Source organism: Sceloporus undulatus, chromosome 2 (assembly GCF_019175285.1).
Source record: "Sceloporus undulatus isolate JIND9_A2432 ecotype Alabama chromosome 2, SceUnd_v1.1, whole genome shotgun sequence".
NCBI classification, from domain to species: domain Eukaryota; kingdom Metazoa; phylum Chordata; class Lepidosauria; order Squamata; family Phrynosomatidae; genus Sceloporus; species Sceloporus undulatus.
Window position 1 is genome coordinate 3694220 of NC_056523.1, and position 21933 is coordinate 3716152.

Below are 21933 nucleotides of genomic sequence, written 5' to 3' on the forward strand. Positions count from 1 at the left end.
TCTAGTAGCATAATAATGGGAAACCCCACAAGAAAGGAAGGAAGGTAATACACACACACACCAATATCACTTCTTTAACCAGTTTCAAAATGAAGTTGAAGACTATATTATTCAAGGAAGTGTTCCCAGGCATTGTGTGACTGTTAACTAACTGTTATTTGATACTTGCTTTGATATATGAGATTCGATGTTTTTAATTTGTTGCTTGCTTATTTTATGTAATGCTATCTTGTATTATAATCTATTGTTTTATATGTATTTATATGTATTTTGTTATTATCCTGTAGAATGGTTTCATTTTTATCAATTTTTAATTGTATGTACAGCGCTGTGTAAATCTACAGCGCTATATAAATAAAGTTTCATAATAAAATAATAATAACATTCTCCTTTGTCCCATTTGGCTGAGAGAGTCCCGAAGAATCCTCTGTTGTCCCACTTTTTCAGCTGCCTTTAAAACGTCCCAGTTTCTCCTCCTCCCACTTTCCCCCTTTGTCCTCTGCTTTCTTCTGTTGCTCCAAACTGAGTCCAGAATGTCAAAGTAGTTCCTACTCAGTTATCCCAAAGGAGGGAGAGGAGAGAAGAAGGCAGACTCTTTTCCTTTTCTCCTCAGTCTCAAGCAAAAGCTAACAGATGCAGCGTCTCCTCCCTTGTGTTTTCTTCCTCATTGATAACTTTTGCCATCTTAGTCACACTTTGCTGTTGGTTTGCCTCCTGTGTTCTGGGTTTGCCCTGTGAAATGTTAGTGGTTATGACACAGACAGCTGATAGTGTCCACACACTATACCACCCATCCAGAGTAGCTGGGATGGAGAGGGACCTCCTGTCTCTGATCCCTGCTAGGAGGTCAGAGAGAGGCCCAGGACCAGTAGCCATTGGGAGCCCTGGGCCTGACCTCCTTCCCAACCTTCAGGCTTCACCAGACATTGAGAAGAAATATAGGCTTTCTGTTGTGCAGCTGGGACACTGAGAAAAGGAAATTAAATCTAGGATTGGCAATACAGGATCTGTTTGCAGCCACAGCCAGTGATCATGGTCAATCACAAATTAATTTTGTGAAGATGAGTTTCTCTACCCATTTTCCTGAGATTTTTCCCCCCCGAGAAATTAGATCTCAGAGAACACTTTGAGTCTTTAAGGCGCCACAAGGATCTTTGCAGGTTTTGGGACAATGGCCAGATTCACTTACCTCTCTTATTTAAAGATTTATGTACGTCCTGCCTTTCCCCCCCAATAATGAGACTCAAGGCAACTTACAGCTTGTTAAAAACAATACGAAATCATAAATATAAAAAGTATACATAATAAAATTATTTTAAAAACAATTGAGTACTCTGTATAGTTATAAGAAATTAATAGTCATTAAAAGACTTCATATAAAGCAAGATAGGACATGCTCTAATGGGTTCATAAAGAGAGACATAAGAGGAGTGAATGATTTCCATAACATAAGTGTTGTTTTTCCCCCTTCAGCTCTAGGTCTGCTTTGAAGCAGTGGATGTGTAATTTCCTCAAAAGGGAATGGGATCTCCTGGATCCAGGCCAGAGGGTTCCCTACAAGGAAGTCAAGATGGAACGTGATGGAAAGGCGGTTTCTTTGGGTAAGAATCTCTTTTGCCTTTATTGGATAAATGCTGAAGGAATAAATTCAATATTCTTGGCATCTCTTCTTCAGCTGTTGGGATGCAGGTGTATTGTGGCCTCATGATTGAGTCTATCTTTTTGGCATGTGGTCTTCCTCTCTTTCTATTGCCCTCTTCCTTTCCCAGTACCATTGTCTTTTCTCACAAATCATGCCTTCGCATGATGTGGCCAAAGTATGACAATCTCCATTTAGTCATCTTGTCTTCCAGGGAGAGTTAAGGCTTGATTTGCTCTAGGACCCAATTGTTTGTCTTTTTGACCATCCACATTCCACAGTATCTTCAGCATGTATTTCTAGCACCATATCTCAAATGAATTAATTTTCTTCCTATCTGCTTTCTTCAGCTCTTTTATCACAAGATAAAAACACTTTAAAAACAATTTTAATGCAATGGCTTGGCTAATTCTAACTTTATTGTTCATCTGTATATCTCTTTAGGATTTGCTCTTGCTCTTTCATAGTTGTCCTTTCCCTTCCAAGTCTTCTTCCAGTTTCTTGACTGCACTCTTCATTCTGATCAGTGTTTGATCCAAGGTACAGGAGATCTTTGACTATTTCAAAGAGTTCTTCCTAGAAAGGAAGAAATGATCAAAATCTAGAGGGAATGGTAAAGAAGCCCTTCTCTCTGAAGCTGACTTGGAGGAGAGAAGACAGTGGTTGGAGCAACAAGGACTCAGAGGTAAAAGGGGGAAATGGAGGAGGGGGAAGAGTGGCACCAGATATTCTTTTGAGAGAGGGGGAGAGTAGGGTTGCCACGTTTTCGAAACAACAATAAGGAACAAGCAAAATCCATGATGCAGGGCAATTAGGAAATGCTGTCACAAATAGCCTATCTGTACTTAGTTGTTGTTGTTGTTGTGTGTCTTTAAGTCGTATCTGTCTTATGGAGACCCCACCTGTGCGCATGTGTCTTCAAGTTGTCTGTCAGCTTATGGCAACCCTAACAGGGTTTTCTTAGACAAAGAGTAATGAGAGGTTGTTTTGCCATCTCCTGCAGCAGCTGATATTTGATAATATAGCACACAGTACCAGACATTTGTTGCCTGTTTCCCACCCAAGTACTAACCAGATGAGATCCTGCTTAGCTTCCAATGTCAGTATCCCAAATAACAGAGAAATGGAATAACACTTACAAACCACAAAGAGCAATAAAAGAGTCTGGCTTGCCAACCTCCATTTTGGGATCTCTCCACCACATTTGAGCTCTGACCACAATCACTTTTCCCTTTCTGGCATTTTGGCTCTTCTCCTTATTTGCTCCTCCTGTTCAGAATCACATGCAATTTGTTCCAAGGGGATCCCTTTCCTCTGGAGCATTGCTGACTGTGGAGTGCCAGCTTCCTGGAGTTTTGAGCTTCTGTCCATGGGCTCCAGGTCGTTTGGCTGTTTTCCATGTTCCTGATCAGGACTTGTGGGGATGTTCTCTTTAAGCAAACATCTGGCCACTTTCCCTTTTGTGATCTCTCTGCCACAATTGTGATCTTGCCACAGTCTCTCTCATCTGTCTACCTTTTCCCTCTTACAATTATCAATGCTTTTTGACGGTCAGGGGATCTTTATTCCAAAGGTGCCCCTTTTTTGCTCAGAGCTTTGCTCCTCCTGCTGTTTCTTGGTTGCCTTTTCTTTTTTCTTCTCCTCTTACTGAGAAGGATCTGTGGTGTTGCTTTCTTTCATCATGTCTTCTTCTCATACACCATTTTTGAAACATACACTGTCAGTGTATGTGCATTATGGCTATTTGGTATTATGCCACTTGGATCCCACCCCAGGAGAAAGGCACGGCATACATTCAATCAATCAATAAATTTAAAATATATATTGTAGCCAAAACTATATGTAGGGAAATTTTCTAATTCGCTCAAAATTGAGAGTTGCCAGCTACAAAGACCCAGTGAGATTACTTCCAGATTTGTATACTGACAGACCAGGGAAATTCTAAGAAATGAAGCAGAGATAAGCTTCTCTAATTAGAATTTTATTTTTATTAAAAGGGGAAGAATCACACAGCAATACAAGCGCACATACACTCATTCAAGGCTCAAGAAATCAGGGTTAGCTTGGGGATAGGTTCCAGGCATCACTAACGGAGATACTCACCAAAGACTAGGCTTGTTACCAGAGTCCAGTTCGTGAGATGGAGTGAGACACAGCCATTCGGAGAGTGTTGGTGGGATGGAAATGCCGGAGCTAGATCAGAGTGACGTAGAGTCCATCTTACATCCAAAGTAGCACACGGGAGAGGAATTTCTAGGGGTTTTTAAAGGCACAAATTGGCCTCCTTGCAAGAGTGTCTGATTGGCTATGAACTCTCTAAACAAAAGTTCGAAAAACTGCAGAAGAGCTCTCAGAGAGCTAGAAGGCTAACATACAACTACAAATCCTACAATTCCATGGGGAGGGCATCCTCGTGGTTCCCTCATCCCTGGATAATGCTGCTGGGACCTCTGTTCCTGGCGCTCGACAGAGTCACCTGAAAGTGTTCTCGGTGGTGACAACCCCTGGGATGACAACCCAAACTCTACACAGTGCTTCAAAAAGTTACCTTTTGAGAGAAGGAAGAAAGTAAATGGCCCGTAGTTCCTTGGATTCTTTGATATGAAAGGTCCACTTTGGAGGTGTATCAATCCATCTATCTATATATCTAAACAAAAACCCATCAGTGATAACTTTATTGGCCAACTGAAATGCACAATATGCTTGTTGCAAGCTTTCGATGCTCCATGGGCTTCTTCATCTGGCAAGATGACACAAACCAAACAGGAGAAGAAGAAAAAAAAAACAACAATTGGAGATGTTAGTCAGATGCCTACATGTTGTTTCAGTCCTTAGTATAGATGGTATAATGGGGAGGATATCTTTTGTAGGCAGTCTCCTCCTCCTCCTGGCCATGCGGCAATAGGGAGATTTGCAAAGTCCAGGAAATTTAAAGTTCATTTGCAACAAGTATATTGTGCATTTCGTTTGGCCAATAAAGGTATCGCTGATGGATTTTTGTTTAGATTTGTTAACTGTCCAATACAGCTACCCCTCTGTCTGTCTATCTGTCTGTCTGTCTGTCTGTCTGTCTGCTACAATTTCCTGGATGTTGTCCACACTCATTGGCAGGTTGTGCGACATAGTGTCCAAAAGAGGAGCCTTTCCAATCCCTTTCTCTCTCCCACCCCATTGTGCAGTCAGACCCAGCTCTTGCCTTTTCTGGCCCTGCCGCTACTCCCTGGAGCAGCCACCAGCAAGGGGGCCACTGACGCCCCCCAGATCCAGTAGGGGCTCATCCAGAGGGGCAGCCCCATTCTGTTGATTGAATTTCATTTCTCTTACCGCCGTTCCTGACGATCACGGTGGTTTTATGTACAGGCAGGCAATACAAAATTAATAATTACCGACAGATTAAAGAAACAAACATCCCAGTAAAAGCACCCCGATTAAACCCAGCCTAACTCTTAAAATCCATTATAGAATTTCAATCTCAAAATTACAAGAGAGTTAAAAAATCCAATGCAATACAATTACACCAATTTACTACACCCCAGCACATGGGGAAACAGTCAGGACATGTTTGTGGGAGAAAGGAAACGCTTAACGGCATATTCAATGAGGTCTCATGTTTTCTTGATGCTCCGGAGGGGGCTGAGCAGAGTCTTCAGGAGGGCGTTCCAATGATTGCGGGGCTTGTGCTACCGAAAATGCCCTTTGCGACGTTAGTACATATTTGTCTTGGGAACGCTCAAAAGACTTTTTCCCCCCTGACCTGAGTGTGCGGGGCGGCTTGTATGGGGCAGCCGCGGTCCTCCAAGTACTATGGGCTTCAAGCCATTTAGGCTTTATAGGTGAGACCCAACACCCTTGTATTGGGCCCGGACGCGGCCCTGATTGGGCAGCCAATGCAGGTTCTTTCAATTCAGTGTTATGTGGCCTGGCCTGGAAGCTACCAGGTGACCAGCCTAGCAGCCATATTTTGAACCAACTGCCGCTCCGAGCTTGGTACAAGGTTTGCCCCCTGTAGAGCGCGTTACAGAATCAAGTCGAGAGGTACCAGTGAATGCACCACGTTCAAGGTCCCCCCGGTCGATGGTAGGGACGCAGGCTGGCGTTCAGCCGAAAGCTTTGATCACAGGTGCTCCTCAAAACGTGGCATACACATGAGGAAGTCAGGTGAAGCGCCGAGTCAAGGAGACCCCCACCCGTTCAGGACTGGTGGACAAACCTCCTTCCCAGGACCAGGACGAACCTATCACAAGTACCTTCCGTTTCTCTGGATTCAGGCTGAGTCTGTTTTCCTCATCCAGCCCATATTACCGACTCCAGACAGGCATTGAGGGAGAGGATGCCATTTCTAGTCACTGCTCAGTCGGAGAGATACAGAGCAGACTATTTGGGGGGTGTCATCAGAGTACTGATAACACCGCGCCCCGTGTCTCCGGATGATCCATCCCAGCGGCTTCATGTACATGTTAAATAGCATAGGAGACAATATCTATCCCTGAGGGAAACCAGATTGTAAGGCCCTCTTATCGAAAAGCGCAGGTCCCACAGCTCAACATCTGGAATCTACCAAAGAGGGTCGGAACGGAACCACTGCAGGGCAGTGCCCCCGAACCAACTCCTCCCCAGGCGATCCAGGAAGGATACCATGGTCGAGGTTTATCGAAGGTCCGCGGAGATGTCCCAGACCACTAACAGGGCACGTACCCCTGTCCATGCCCAGACGGCGATCACGACTAAGGCGACCATGGCAGTCTCAAAACCCCTGAAAGCCTGGTGGATCTCAGGCGAGGAAGCCCGCCCGGAAGCCGGTTTGAACTGGATCTAGATAATCCCTTCCTCCAAGACCCTCTGCAGCGGGAGGAAACCGCCTCTCGATCACCTTCCCTCAAAATGGAGCAGTGACACAGGCCGATACTTGTTTCGAATTAGGGGGTCAAGGGAGGGCTTCTCTTAATCAAAGGTTTCCGATGGCTTTGTTTTAAGTTGATGGACCACGGCCCCTCCCCGAATGATGTGTTAATGATGCGCACAAATTTCTGTTGTCGCCATTCCCCTTGAACTGCATCCATGACGGAAGGGATCGAGGGCAGCAGGTCGTCTTCCCTAACGCTTCTGAGTCTTCCTTGTCCACATCCTCGGGCTTACTAACAGACTCAAACTGATTCAGTATACTGAGTCCAGGAAGACTGGTACGCCTCTACCTTCCTGATTCTGACAACTTACCAGCGGCGTCAAGATCGGCACTTAGCCGAGAGATTTTATCGCCGACGAACTTTGTTACACTCGTACAGCGGCTTTAATGGGTCCAGTTATGGGTTCCGGGGGGGGCCCCAATTGAGTGAGCTCTCTCACCACCCTGAACAGCTCTGCGTGGACGCGATCCGCGGACTCAATACGTGCAGCATAGAACGACTTCTTAGCTGCACCTATTGCCACTCCTTAGGCCTTCAAAGAGACTCTAGGAAGTGTTCTTGTGGTTAAGTCCCGATTTGTCTCCGCCATTTGCGACTCTGTCGTTGCGCAGGCCGCTTCTTGCCCTGAGATCTTCTTTGTACCAGGGCTTTTATTGGAAGCAGGCCTGAAAAGGACACCTGTGAGCGAGCTGTGTATAGCCCTGGAAAGATCAACACCCAGAGTTGGTCAGGCATCAACAGAAGTCGCCGTCATTTCCAACCCAAATCGCCTATACGGCTTCCTGGACTTTCAGGTTCCATCAAGCCGTTGAGGGTGGACCTCCTAAATAGGTCCGCCCACCCCCGGGGGGGCTCTTGGGTACGATTAGCCTTGCTTCCTAGCCTCCGACCAGGAAATGGTCCTCCACTCCCGTGCATGACAGGGCGGAGATATTAGTTTACCTCTGCCCACGGAGACTCGCCATGTCCGTACAAACTGACAAGACATCGAGTGTCTTTAACTGGCACGACATTGCGTCGGTGGCCTCTGATGACCAATTGGGATCAGGTCCCAGTTGGCAGTCTGTTGGGCATGAACTCCCGAGCCGCACAGTTGGAACCTGAGCTGTGCCTCGAAGGGGATGTTGAGGTGCCCCCAGGACAAGAAGCTGGGGGACTTCCAGCACCATGCTGTCCGAGACCAGCTGTGTCCAGCTCGGCTAGGGGTCTGTTAGCGCAAGGGGTGGCCTGTCGCCAACAGAATCCCTTATACTGTTCCCTGGCCTTTAGGGTCCGGTATATTACACTCGATATAATCTGTCTGGCGGAACATGTTCCTGCGTTAGGAAAAGGGTGGTTCTTATAGATCAGGCACTCCCCCCCCAGCCCCACTCCCCCTGATCTGGTCCTTCACGAGTTCCCCGGCAGGGAGGGCCCGGTGCCCACACCGCTGCGCTTCTCAGTTGCCCAAGCCAGGGCGCAGGGAATGCAAGCCAGTCGCAAGTTCTTATCTCCACAAGATATGTCTTCTGTGTGCCTTGTTCTAACCAACTGGCATTGCACAGGTAGCAGAGGACAGGGTTTGTGGTTACAGTTGGGAATGACCCTCAGACTCTTTGGTAGGCGAGTTGACGGGAAGGTGGAGATAGATCTTTACACATCGATGCGCCTTCCCTTAGGATACGATTCCACACTCCTACCGCTATATCCTTTGCCCCAACACTACTCCAATAGGAGCTCCTCTTTGACCACCGCCGGCCCCTCCTCTCCCTCACCAAGCCACTGCAAACTCTTGTCCTTACCCAATCCCTAACAATATAAGCTCCCCCCGTCTCCAAACCCTCCCTCCTAGAATCCACCACAAACAGCGGCACCAGGCCGGACATGTCTTGGCAACCTTCCCTGGGGTATAGGGGTTGTTGTTGGCAGAGTCCTCTAGGCCGCTGCCCAGATGGAGAAGTGTGGGCGCGTCTTCTTCAGGGAGCCCGGGAAGCAGGGGGTTTAGGGGCCGACTCTCACCAGCCCTTCCCTTGTGAGAGAACGAGAACGCGTCTGGCGGGCGAGGAGGAGTCCTCTGGGCCGCTGCCCCAGATGGGAGGAGGGCGAGCAGCAGCATCTTTGCGGGGAGGCCGGGAGCTGGCTTTATGGGGCCGCTCTCACCGGCCCCGCTCCCTCCGAAAACAGCTGCTCCAGCGCGGAGCGTGAGAGAAGAGACATTCTCTCTTGGGCCGCTGCCCTGATGGGAGGAGGGCGAGGGCAGCGTCTCTGTGTGTGTGTGTGTGCTGTGTGTGTCTTATTATATATTCATATATACACACACCAAGCAGACTTAGTTTCATCTCTTCTGGATCCTAAAAACTTCCCATCTATATTTCTGTCTATCTAGTCACGAGCAAGCTCTAACATATCAATTCTCTCACTCTATTTCTTTTACCCCTCTGTGATGGATCCATTTACATATTGATCAAACTTCCACTATTCACCCTTCGACCTCTGTCTATGATCTATTCTTTTTAGCTATCTTTTACAAAAAAAAATTTGGGATCAACAGCATCAGCACGGCACACGGAGTTTTATGTTTTGTTCAAGTTTTATTTTGGAAACCAAGGTCTTTTAGTGCTTTAAAACCACGCCCACGCCACGTCCCACAGTGGAACACGGCATTATTACTATGCTCCTTGGGTGTGTGTGGGAGTGCTGCGGTAGCACGTGCAAACAATAACAGTGCAAATTGCACGTTAACATTAACCTTAAACGTCAACAAGTCAAAAGAATTTAATATTAACAAAGCTGTAGCTTTTAATACCAATGCATGTCTCATAGGTCGGGTTTGCCCATTAGTAGGACCTCACAACCGGGACAAATGTAGGACAAAATTTTCAAATGTAGGACCTTTTTTTTTGGTCCTACATTTGAAAAAGGAGCCTCACTGAGGGAAGGCTTCCTTCTCCGCCTGGGCCTCTGTTCTCGGCAAGGCCGGAGCCCAGTCACAAAAGGAATTCTCCCCTCAGGGAGGCTTTCTTTTCCCCTTGGGGGGGCTCCGTTGGCGAGCTCAGGCGGGGGAACATCCGGCGGGAAAGCTCCGTCGCGGGGGAAGAAAAGTCTGGCTTTCAGCAGTCGAGCTTTTTCCCTCCCTTGGCTCAGCGGGCCACAGAGGGGGAGCGAAGCCCCCCCCCCGCTAAAGGCGGGAGAGGCCTTACAGCGGCCTCTCTCTTCCCCAGCCCACTGCTGTTGCAGACTTTCCAACAAAGTCCAAGGGGGTGGGGGAAGACATCCCGGGGAGGGCCCCTGCGGGACTCGCCCAAAACGGGAAACGTCCGCCTACAGGCAGATATGGCAAACCCTTAGCCCTGGAGGATTCCTAGAGATGTGTCTTTCTCAGATAAAAACATGGTGTTCTGTATTTGTGATTTCTCATATTCACAGGGGTCTTTGTGCCCCTAACCTAGCAACTATGGAGGACAAGTGTATTTTTATTCAGACACATTTAAATATTTCCTCGTAGCATTTACTTAGCACTGGGCTGTCTACCCCTTCCAATGCGGCTTTCCGCAGAAACCCAAATTCCATGCATTTGTGTATTAGGAAATTTGGTTTGCACGATGGAGGTTCTCCCACAAAGACTCCATGCGCTAAAAAAGAAAGAAAATAAGACATAATAATATTTTTTATTTATAGACCGCATTCCGCAGTGATCATAGCGGTGTTGCTTACAATAAAATCCAAAAACAATACAAAAACTTGGGCAAGGCCTCTCTCCCCTCAAGAGGTGGTTGGAGGAGGGCTCTTTTCTTCATTTAAAATAAATCATTTAAAAATCATTTCACACTTTGAGCAGATTTGTTTCGACTCCTGTTTTATACTGGCCTTAGGATTGGCCATAATTCACTACAACCAAACCAGGCAAACTGTAAAAAAAATTTAGGCAAAATGTAGGACATTTCGGGAAAAATGGAGGGCAACAACTTAACAGCCCAACACTACATTAATATTTAGAAAAACACAGTAATAGAATCCTTATTTACCGGGATTTGTTGCACCTCAGATACTAAAAGGCATCGAGAAGCAGAACTTAGGAAAATCTCATGCATCCAACTTCTTTCTTTCTAATAATAATACTAATAATAGAATTCCAAGCCATCGAAATTTTGGCGCACTCTGAGAGTTAAATGCATCTGAGGAAGCGCAGCAGGAGGGCAGTGTTGGAGGAGAGGGCCAGGGTTTCGATCCCTTGCTGGGCATTAAAAAACACGGGCTAGTTCATACTTTCTCAAACCCTCAAGGGGAAGGTGAAGGCATAGCACTCTCTGAAACAAACCTCTCCCCCCCCCCACATCCTTGGCGAATGATATCCTCTCAGCCTCAGAGAAGATAACCAAGATAGTAAAACCTTGTGATAGGTTTCCCTTAGGGGTCGCCCCTACGTTAGACGTGACTTGAAAGCATACACACTACAATAAACACATCCAAAGTCACAACTGTCTCAGGGCCTCTGGGAAGGCAATAGCATACCCCTTATGAACAAAGGCTTGGTAATAAAAGTGCCTGATGTACGGACTTGTAGCACACACACGCACACACCGAGGAAACTACAACAACAACAACAATTAAAAAGGGGGGATATCAGGGCCCCTTTAGCCTTGGAAGCCTCCTCCTTTGAGGCAGCACCTTCCCAAGGATGGATGAGAGTGGATGGAGAGATTGGGGACACGACTGGAGGGCTCTGGCCTCCTCTGCCAGCGGGAAAAGAGGTGAGGACGAAGGCGGAGGAAAAAGGAGAAAGATTGATAAAAGAGGAGAAAGGGGGAAGAGGGGTGAGAAACGAAGAGAGGAAATAGAAGGAGAAAGAAGGAGAGTAGGAAGAGGAGGAGAAAGGAAGGAGGATGGAGAAGGATGACCAAGCGGGTGAGGTGATTAGAAGTATTCCTGGACTCAGCAACCAGAGAGCCACGCCCGCTCTTCCAACAGAAACCCACTGATTATCCCAGCTGGGCACGTGACATTTTCTGACCCCCTCCCCACAAAGTTTGCCAAGAAGGGCATGATAGGTTCCCTTAGGTCGCCCATAAGTTGGGAAAACTTGAATGCGACCCACCTGTAGTAGCGACCGCAATGGTTCCCCTCAGGAAGACAGGGATGAGGATGCGAGGGCCTGCTGGGCAGTGGTCACTGGGCCTCTCCTCTTCCATCCCCTTCTCAAGGCTGCATTCAGCTGGGAGGAGAGCAGGAGGCTGGAGGCGACATGGGTCCCTCCACAGGGGCCTCAGCCAGCCAGCGCTGCCCGGGTGAGTTGGGCCACTGCAAAACACCCTGCCATCTCAGCCACTGGAGGAGCATCTACCGGCAGCGGAGGGACTTCCTGGTGCCTCTGATGGCACGCGTGCACTCCATCCGCCCAGCTGAATATGTGGGCTGGGCCAAGCCAAAAGGAACTCCCCGTGACCCAGAAACCCCTCCAAAAGGGCAGCAAGGTGCGCACCTACTTTTAAAAAACTACAAACAAAAATAAACAGTGGGGGAGGGCAAGGGGAGAGCCTACAGTCATCCAGGGCCCGTGCGACTAAACAGTTGAAAAATATCCGTGAAAAATAACCAAACCACCAAAACAAACTAAACAAACCCAAACCCACCAGAACACAAAAAAAATAAACCAAAAGCATTTTACAAAAACACACCATGAACAACCCCAAAAAAACAAACAACAAAACACCAAAAAAAAAACCAACAAACCTAAAACAAACAAACAACTCAAAAACAACCACCACCACTACCATACACCTCCAAACAACACAATCCATACAACCACCAAAAACAAAAAATAAACACCAACCCCCCCCTTGTAACCCCCCAAAAAACAAAACAACACAAAAACAACAAACAACCAACACCCCACACCCTCACCCTCCAACCCAACCCCTCACCCCCCACAACCCCCCCCCCCCCCCCCCCCACCCCACCACCCCCCACACCACCCAAACCCTCACCCCCCCCAACCCCCCCCCCCACCCCCCCAACCCCCCCACCCCCCCACCCCCCCACCACCCACCCCACCCCCCCCCAACCCCAACCCCCCCACCCCCCCCCCGTTCACCACCGACCCCCTACCCTACCCCACCACCCCCCCCCCACCCAACCCCCCCCACACTCCCCCCCCCTTCCCCCACCCCCCCCCCACCCCCCACCCCCCACCCCCCAAAACCCAACCCCCCCCACCCCCCCACCCACACCCCACCCACCCCCCCCACCCCCCCCCCCCACCCCCCCTCACACACACCCCCCACCCACACCCCACCCCTCACCCCCCCCCCCCCCCCCTCCACCCCCACCCCCACCCCCCCCCCCCCCCCCACCCCCCCCCACCCCCCCCCCCCCAAACAAATTTTTTTTTTTTATTTTTTTTTTTTTTTTTTTTTTTTTTTTTTTTTTTTTTTTTTTTTTTTTTTTTTTTTTTTTATTTTTTTTTTTTTTTTTTTTTTAAACACACAAAAACCAACAAAACAAACCCCACAAACAAACAAAACCAAAACAAAACTTTTTTTTTTTTTTTTTTTGTTTTTTTTTTTTTTTTTTTTTGTTTTTTTTTGTTTTTTTTTTTTTTTTTTTTTGTTCTTTTTTTTTTTTTTTTTTTTTTTTTTTTTTTTTTCTTTTTTTTTTTTTTTTTTTTTTTTTTTTTTTTTTTTTTTTTTTTTTTTTTTTTTTTTTTTTTTTTTTTTTTTTTTTTTTTTTTTTTTTTTTTTTTTTTTTTTTTTTTCCCCCCCACCACCCCCCCACCCCAAAAAAAAACAAAACCAACCCAAAAAAAAAAAAAAAAAAAAAACAAAAAGGGTGTGGGTGGGGGGGGGTGGTGTTTGGGTGACCAGACATCATCTTTATCCAGGAACGTTTTTTTCCTACATTTCTTGCCCAGCGAGGAATTTCAAAAAACATCCCTGGTTTTGTTCAGAGAGTTTGCCTTTCCCACCTTTCCTTGAGGCTGAGAGTGTGTGACTTTTACTTGTCTATGGGTTCTTATTGTTTTGCTTCAAGAGTCGCTGCCTTATGCCATAGCCTTTCTTGAGGATGAGAGTAGTATGAGTACTTACTTTCATCAGGTCTCCTTGGGAGGGAAGGCAAGCCGCAGATGGACAAGTATGGGCTGAGGACGCACCTCTTCTTCGAGAGGCTGCGTCCTTGGCCTTTTCCTGTCCTCTGTGGCTGCGGAGGACAAGCCTGGGCCTAAGGATGCAGCCTCTTCGAGGAGGATGCGTCCTGATTATCTGTCCTCCTCTTACCGACCGTTTCCCTTTACTCCTAAAGTGCTCTTTGGCAGTCCTTTGTAGGGAAGGAAGGAGGCAGTGGCAGGATGAGGACTTGGCTGTGCTCAGAGGAAGGTTAAGTAGGGACTATGAGGGAGGAGGTAGGAAGGAAGGAAAAGGAAGGAAAGGAAGGAGGAATGAGGAGAGGCTGTCAATAGTACGGAGTTTCAGTTAAACATAAGGTTGATTAATCTGAGACTCTACTTGTATATACGAACTAATGAATTAAAAATTCTATTTGTATACCTGCCTTTCTCCACACAGATCCGAGCTACTTATATCCAGAGTGAAGATACTGATGGATAATTATGTCTTTAAGGATATGATTGATACTGACGAATTTTAGTTAGTTAGAGAAAAGAGTTCTGAAATGATGGTGGCTAAATCAATGTTTTGCATCTTTGACAGTGGAGTGAGATAGGAGGAAATAGAACAAGGAAAACATACTTGGCCATGTATCCTATAAATGTTTCCACATAGAATTGGTTCTTCACTGCATGTATGTAGATTTAAAATTAAACAGGTTTTCGACAACTTTTCGCTTCTATCTGTTATTGTTATTATGAATTTGTGTTTTCCTTCCAAACTGTTACATTACATAATCTCAGGGCAGTGAATTCTAAATCAAATGCCCAACAAAATTCATTTTAAATGCTATAATATCAGCAAGTAATAATTTAAGCAGATACAAACCATTGTGACAGGGGGAAAAAAAACAAACAAAAGTTATTAAGCAGTTAAAAGAACTGGATTTACCATTGAATAAGCACGAAGGCATGTGCAGTGGTCTCCTTCCCATTGGAGTCTTTAACCAGAGCTTGATGGCCCCCTGTCAGAAATGTTTTTGATTGAGCGTTCCTGCATGGTCAGGTGTTGGATTCTGGATGGACTTTTTCCTTCCAAACTTCTACTATTCTTATGATGTTTTCTGTGCATGGCAGTAAGGTTTTGAACTTGCCCTTTTGACTCTCTTCCCAATCTAGATTCCTTGATTTTATGAAATTAAGGCTTGGTTCCTCACTTGCTAAAGAAAACTATGCATTATAGAAGGCACAAACTGGAGTTATACATTTGTTGCCTCTGTTGGAATTCATGATCCCTACATATTCTAGTATAGGGACAATGTTAGTTATTGAAACAACCCCAGTCCCCAATCAATTACCAGCAGCAGCTGCTGCAGCAAACAACGGGTTGTTCCCTTGTTTCATCCACCGTATTTCCTCTGACTGACATTTTCAACTCCTCTCCATGACCCAATTCTCTGGTGTGAAGGAATGCCTGTTTCTCTCTGTCGCGATGCTGATTGCTCATAAATGGGCACTTTCAGGCACGCTGCTCCCAATTGACACGAAACAGATCCACTATGATTGCTTCAGTGGCTGCTGTCTTGTTAGTGAGGATTTGTTGGTAAGGAGATGCTTACTTAGTTTCATAATAAGGTGGTTATGTAGCAAACCTTATGGATAGAGAATCATGGTTTTACTTGGTGCTGGAATTGAAATTCAGCATTTGTTGTCAGTTAGACCTGTCTAGGAAAAGGGCATTTCAGGTGCGATTGCATGAAGAAGTAGCCTTAATTCTCCCATTATCGTTCTGAATTTGGTCCACCCTGATGGGACACAGATTTGAAATCTCCTTCCAGTAGATTTTTCCCCATCTTCATACACTGCACTAAAACAGAGAGAGACCGGGACACCTTATGATCCCAGTAGGGGTGGGGTGTGCTGCTCCCTGGCTTTCCCCTCTAACAAGCAGACACTAAAGGCACGCAGAGAGCGACACACCGTTGACGTGAACAAGCTAGCCAACAGCCCCACAGGATCCGGTATGGGAGCACACACCTGGCTCACTTCCCTGTTGTTTGGACAGCTTGCTCTGAACAAAACTACCCAAGGCAACTGGGACGGCATGTCGTTGAGCATGTGCCTGTTTTCCTTCATTTCCCTGGCTGGTGTTCAAGGCAACCGGTGGGTGGGGGGAGGGGACACTTCGTTCCTTGCACTCAGGTTGATAGCCAATCTGCAGCCAACTCTTCTATGGCATTCTAGCTCACAACCATTGTAGACCACTCTGTCTTTGTTATGAAATTTTACTGCAAAATTTTATGTCTTTGATTGTATTTGTTGTTTTAAGCAGACTATATAAGGTCCCAACAAGGAGCCCTTTTGGTCGCACTTGTTAAATGCCATATACTGACAGCCACTCACTCAAAAAAAGCTATTCACTCTGTCACTTGCTATTTGTATGTTCTTTGTTGCTTTTTGTTTTATTGAATCATTTCCTGGATTGCCATGTTAATACTTTTAATATGTATTATGCTATTCTTAGTAGACGGTCCTTTCCCCACCACTAACTTTTGGTTGTTAGTCTTTTTAGATTTTTGTAACCGCCTGAGGGCCAGGGAACTGTCCAGTTTTTTAAAAAAGATTGTATGTTAACAAGCCACTGCGTAAATTTACAGCGCTTTATACAATAACAGGTTAATAATAATTAATAATATTAATAACTACCGTAAGGTTGTGATTCAATACCAAGTTAAATCGGCTCAAGCTCGAATCTCCAGCTTGCATCCTTCTGAGTTCATGAAATGAAATGACCCAGACTTTTGAGTGGCAATTAGCTTTTTACAGTTGTTAAAATGCTTATAATTGTTAGTTCACGTTGATAGCGGGTATCTAATTTAAAGATTGTTTGTATTTGTTTGTTTTAAACACATAAGACATAAATCTGAAAAAGTGGTCTGCATTTCCTCTTTCAGATTGTAAGCATATCACAGTCTGGTTTGAGCCTTATACTATTCTCTTTTTCACAATCCAAATGAGAGGCAATTTTGCACAACTTTTAGTTCTAGAATTTTCAATGGCTTTTCTTCAGTCACGCATTAGTTTGTCATCTTTTCAAAAGCACTCTGCTATGAACCCAAACCCTTATCAGAATTTACCAGTCCCCACTTAAGCCCTCCTTCACCATTTTTCTCTATGACCATATGCTGCTACAAAACATCTGGCTAGTACAGAAATACAGAAGAAAATATGGTTAGGCTAAGGAAAGTGTTAAATAGACTTTGTAAAACAGTAGCTTCATGATGAGTTCTGTTAACTTAAGCCTGTAGTGCTTCGTTGGGAGAATTCCTTTCCAACGTATACAATTATTCGTTTCTTTGAAAAATTAACTTTCACAACTTATTAAATTCATTATAAAATATTAACAAGGTTTTTTCTCATTTCAGATCGTTCTTGGCCACCTCAATGTTCCACTACATTTTGGTTGCCAAAATTTTGATCCTCCAGATTTGTTTTGGACTTTGGCTCCCAGAATTCCTGACGGTTGGCCAAATTGGCTTACGGTTTTCTGGAAGTTTCAATTAGTCATTATAAACCTGGTAGGACCAAAAACTTTGGGAATACTCTGTGATAAAATAATTTACATATTTTACCTTTCTAAAAAGTTAAAAATGTATTATTAACAAATTTTCTTTAAATACATTCTTTATTAATTTTTATTAAAACATTCCATTATCAATTTTACCAATCTTTCTTTCAAATACCAATATCATCTTTTTATACATTTCTTGATTAACATAACACCCACTTTCATTCCCTTACACTCATTAAATTTCTGCCACTGCTTGCCAATATATATTTCTATGCAAATTTGTGACCATTTTACTTGTTCTGACTTTGTACTTGGTTTTAAACTATCAATATAAATCCAAACCAATTTATTAATTATTATTCCTCATACAACTATCTCTATAAACAAGTCCAGCTTCTTGTTCTATATGTACTATTACATGTTTTTTTAAACAAAAATCTTTTATAGATTCATATTTTGAGACTTGCATTTTAATAAGTAACAAACTCAATTGAGGGTTTCCATGTGTGGGTTCTTTGGTGTGAATGATGAATATTGTCATTAGAATATCAAAAATTATTACTATGAGAAGTCTATTTCCCTATTTTCATGGACTTGATATGGCTTTTCCTCTTGTGTGTATTCTTTGATGTGACATGTACAAACATCCCGCTGATACAGCTCTTTCCACATCCATAAGCAATTTATTATGCTTTCTTTCTTGTTTGTGGGTTCTTTGATTGAATTTAAATGTGTACATTTTGACTGAAGCTTTTTCCACATTGACATGCACTGATATTGTTTCTCTCCTTCACGTGTGGGTTTCATATGTAAACGTAAGGATTATAGACTCATGAGAGAAACGGACTTTCCACATTGTATGCATTTATGTGGTTTCTTCCCTGTGTAGCTTTCTTTGATGTGACACCGAAGATTTCCACTTGTTTTAATGAAGTCTTCTTCACATTCACACACATTTATATCGTTTTCCTCCTGCGTGGAAATTTTTGATGTGAGTGTTAGACTTTCCACTCCAAGTAAGCATTTTCCACACTGCATGCACTGATACGGCTTCTTCCCCTGTGTTGGATTCTTTGATTGTTTGTTTTTTTTTATATTTTTTTTTTTATTCTGTTTATTTTATTTTTAATTTTTTGTTTTTTTTTTGCCTATGAGAGAAGGTCCTTTCCACATTAATATAGCATTTGTTTTTTTTTTTGTTTTGTTTTCTTTAACCTCGTTGTGGTTCTTTTTATGTGAGTGTAGATACTTCCTTTCTGATTAAAGTTTTACTTTCCAAATCCCTGCATTTATATGGTTTCTCCCTTGTGTGTGGTTCCTTATTTATGTTTTTTGTCCATCTAGACTTGCATTCTGACTGAAGGTTTTTTCCACATTCCAATGCATTTGTTATGGTTTCTCTCCTGTGTGTGTTTCTCTGATGCGCACGTAGATTTGACAGTGACTGAAATAAGTCTTTCCACATTCCATTACATTCATAATCCTTCTCCCCCGTGTGGCTATTTTGAATTGTTGAATGTAGACTTGATAAACTATGTAGTGAAGCTCTTTCCACCATTCCACTGCCAATTTTTGTTTTTTAACTTTATGGTTTCTCCCTTTTGTGGCTTCTTTTGATTGTGAATATAAATATATGACTATGAGAGATGTCTTTCCACAGTTCTATGCATATATCTAGCTTCTCCCTCGTGTGGATTCTTTATGTGTACTGTTATATTTCATTCATGATGACTAATGTATTCCACAATCCATTGCATTCCATATGGTTTTTCCCATGTTGTGGTTTCTTTGATGTGAATGTTAGATGTGCCTTTCTCGATCTATAGCTCTTTCCCACCATCTTGCATTGCATGTTATTATTGTTTCTCCCCATATGTGTATTCTTTTGCTTGTATTGATAGATGTCCATAATTTCGACCTCAACGTGCTTTCCACACCTTTCATGCTCTTCATATTTTTTCTTTCTCTGTATAGATTCTGCTAATGCATGTTTTAAGTGATAATTTATATTTGGAAATCTTGTTTGCATCAAATGTTTAGAATACTTACCCTTCTTTTAACTCTTTTACTTACTTTTCCTGTTGGGTTCAGGATTTCACAACCAAATATCATCTTGCTTAGAAGCAGAGAGGAGTTCTTTTACCAATTCTTTGATTAGTTTCCCTTTTGCATTTTTCAGTTCCTTTTAATTTACAATAACTCTTCTTTCTCACAACAACTCTTGGTTGTTTCCTATGAACATCATAGAGGGATCCACAAACATATCTCACTTCTGTATGCTTGCTAATATTCGCTTGAGAAATTAAGAAGAATGATCCACTTAGGAATCAAGAAACAATCATTGCTTTTCCTTTTCTTCCTATCAGCCAAGAATGTTGGACTGGTATGGCCAACTTCATACCAAACAACGATTTTTGTTCCTTATCCAACGATGATCCCTACTTCTCCCCAGTGAAATATACATGCCACTTCCTCATAAAAGAGACTGGAGCAGCAAGGGAAAATTACTAAACAAACAATTCGCTTAATCACATATCATCTCTTCTGAAAACTTCCCTCTGTGAACATTAAACTAAGGTGTGTGCTTCTTCCTAATCAGCTTTCTTTAGCTCAATGATTAAAAAATCCCATATTTTTTAAAAGTAGGATTCACAGTCTTCACACTTGTAGTTAAAAGAGCAGACACTTCAGTCTTCTCTTACTTATGTGATCTCTTTCAGATTATATCTTTTCTTTAATGCCTGTGAGGAAGACAATCTAAAATTTTTTGGATAAAGGTATTAAGTGTTTATAAGATTACAATATAAGTATTAATGGTAAACTTTACATTTAATTTTTTTTAAAAACTTTAAGAATGGAAAATTATTCTAATACCAAAGGTTTATTTTCATATAAAAAAGAAATAATAAGTATTAATACCAGAAATAAATTATTTCATAACAATAATTTTTAAAAATTTTTTTCTTATTTTTTTGTAACAAATTTTATAAATTTTATTGGTTTGGTAACTATATTTCTAGAGGTTTTGAGAGGTGATTACAGAATTTATTTTTAAATTAAAAAAAAAAATAAAGGAAGGAATATTAGGAAATGGAAGGAAGGAAGAAGGAAGAAGTGGGCATTTGAGCGTACTTAGGACAAATGATGTCAGTGATATACCCTTTGGGAATGTTGTGTAGCTGACAGGAAACACTTTTGATTCTACGGTTTTATTTAATATCTTCTTTTAATTAATTTCTACTGATTTGAGAGTGGTTGTTTTTATTATATACTAAATGGAACAAGAAAAGAAGGGTACAAACAAATATGAAGCAATGGGCAGCATTTCTGATAGAACTTTTTGAAAGCCAATGATTGCTTTGAAAGTTCGTCATACATGTATTTTGTGCATTTTGGTTGTATGCTCCTAATTAAAAGTTTATTATTATTTTTGTGGATTTGGGGATATGGTTATTGTAGTAAAATATTGTGCAGAATATACATCTGACAGTGGCTAACCAACCTTTAATGACATCTTGGGTATTTTGTAGTTTCTTGAATTTATTTTTTTTTTTGGTTACAGATTCTTAAGCAGAGACGGTCTACTAAACATCTTGTAAAAAACTACAAATCCAGGATGCCATAAAATGAATCTACAGCACTGAAGGTGGTGTCAAACTGCCTTGTTTCTACAATATAAATCCACCCAATCACCACCTTCTCATCTATCCTCTATCGTTTCTGCCAACTCAGGTGTTCAGGGTCCTCTTTGTAGTCTTGTGATCCCCTTTCTTGGAAAGACCCAAAAGAGACAGGCAGGAATAAATCATAATAATATATAATAAGAATATATATAATAATAATAATAATATTATTATTATTATTATCCTTAGTCTTTATACCCTACACTCTCCTAAACCGGAATTCAGGGCAGCTCACAACATAAACAAACACATACATTTGTTCCCTCAATATTCGCTAGGGTTAGGGGCACAATGATCCCCCATGATTTATGCAAAAACTGCAAATACAGAAAAACACATGTTTTCATCTGAAAAGGACACCTCTCTAGGAATCTCTATGGTCATCCACCTGCCAACTTGTGGTCAACACCAACAGACACTGACCCACAGAACTGCAACTGGAGGAGCTACAAATGCTCTAGTGAGTATTTCTCTAGGAACCTCTAGGTCTTTCCGTGCAACTTTTAAGTTGAAGATGACCATCGAGTTGCATGGAGGACCTAGAGATTCTTAGAAAGAACATATAATCCAATCCGTGAATAATCAGATCCGCCAATAGGTCGGGTGGTGGTACAGTTAAAAGCATACACCAATGGTACATTAAAATAGAATTCAAACATTATTACTATAGTAAAAAAATTGACATGTTAAAAGAATAAAAATACAATTAAAAGATTAAAAAGAAATAAAATACTTTAAAATAATACAACACCCCGGTAATGTCTGTCCTTGTCCATGTTCCTCATGACACCGAAGGGGGATCGGCCAGAGGGAGTAACAGATTTACTCGGGGCTACGAAATACCCAGGTTACGAAATTTTCTGGATACGAAAAAATCACATAGGGATTATTGTTTCGGGTTCCCGAATGTTTTTGGGGGTTACGAAAAAACTTTTGGCGTTTTTCGGCGCGGAATTGCGGCTTTTCCCCATTAGCGCCTATGGCATTTCGGCTTCGAATGCTTTTCGGGTTACGAAAGCGGCCGCGGAACGACTTAATCGTAACCCGAGGCATGCACA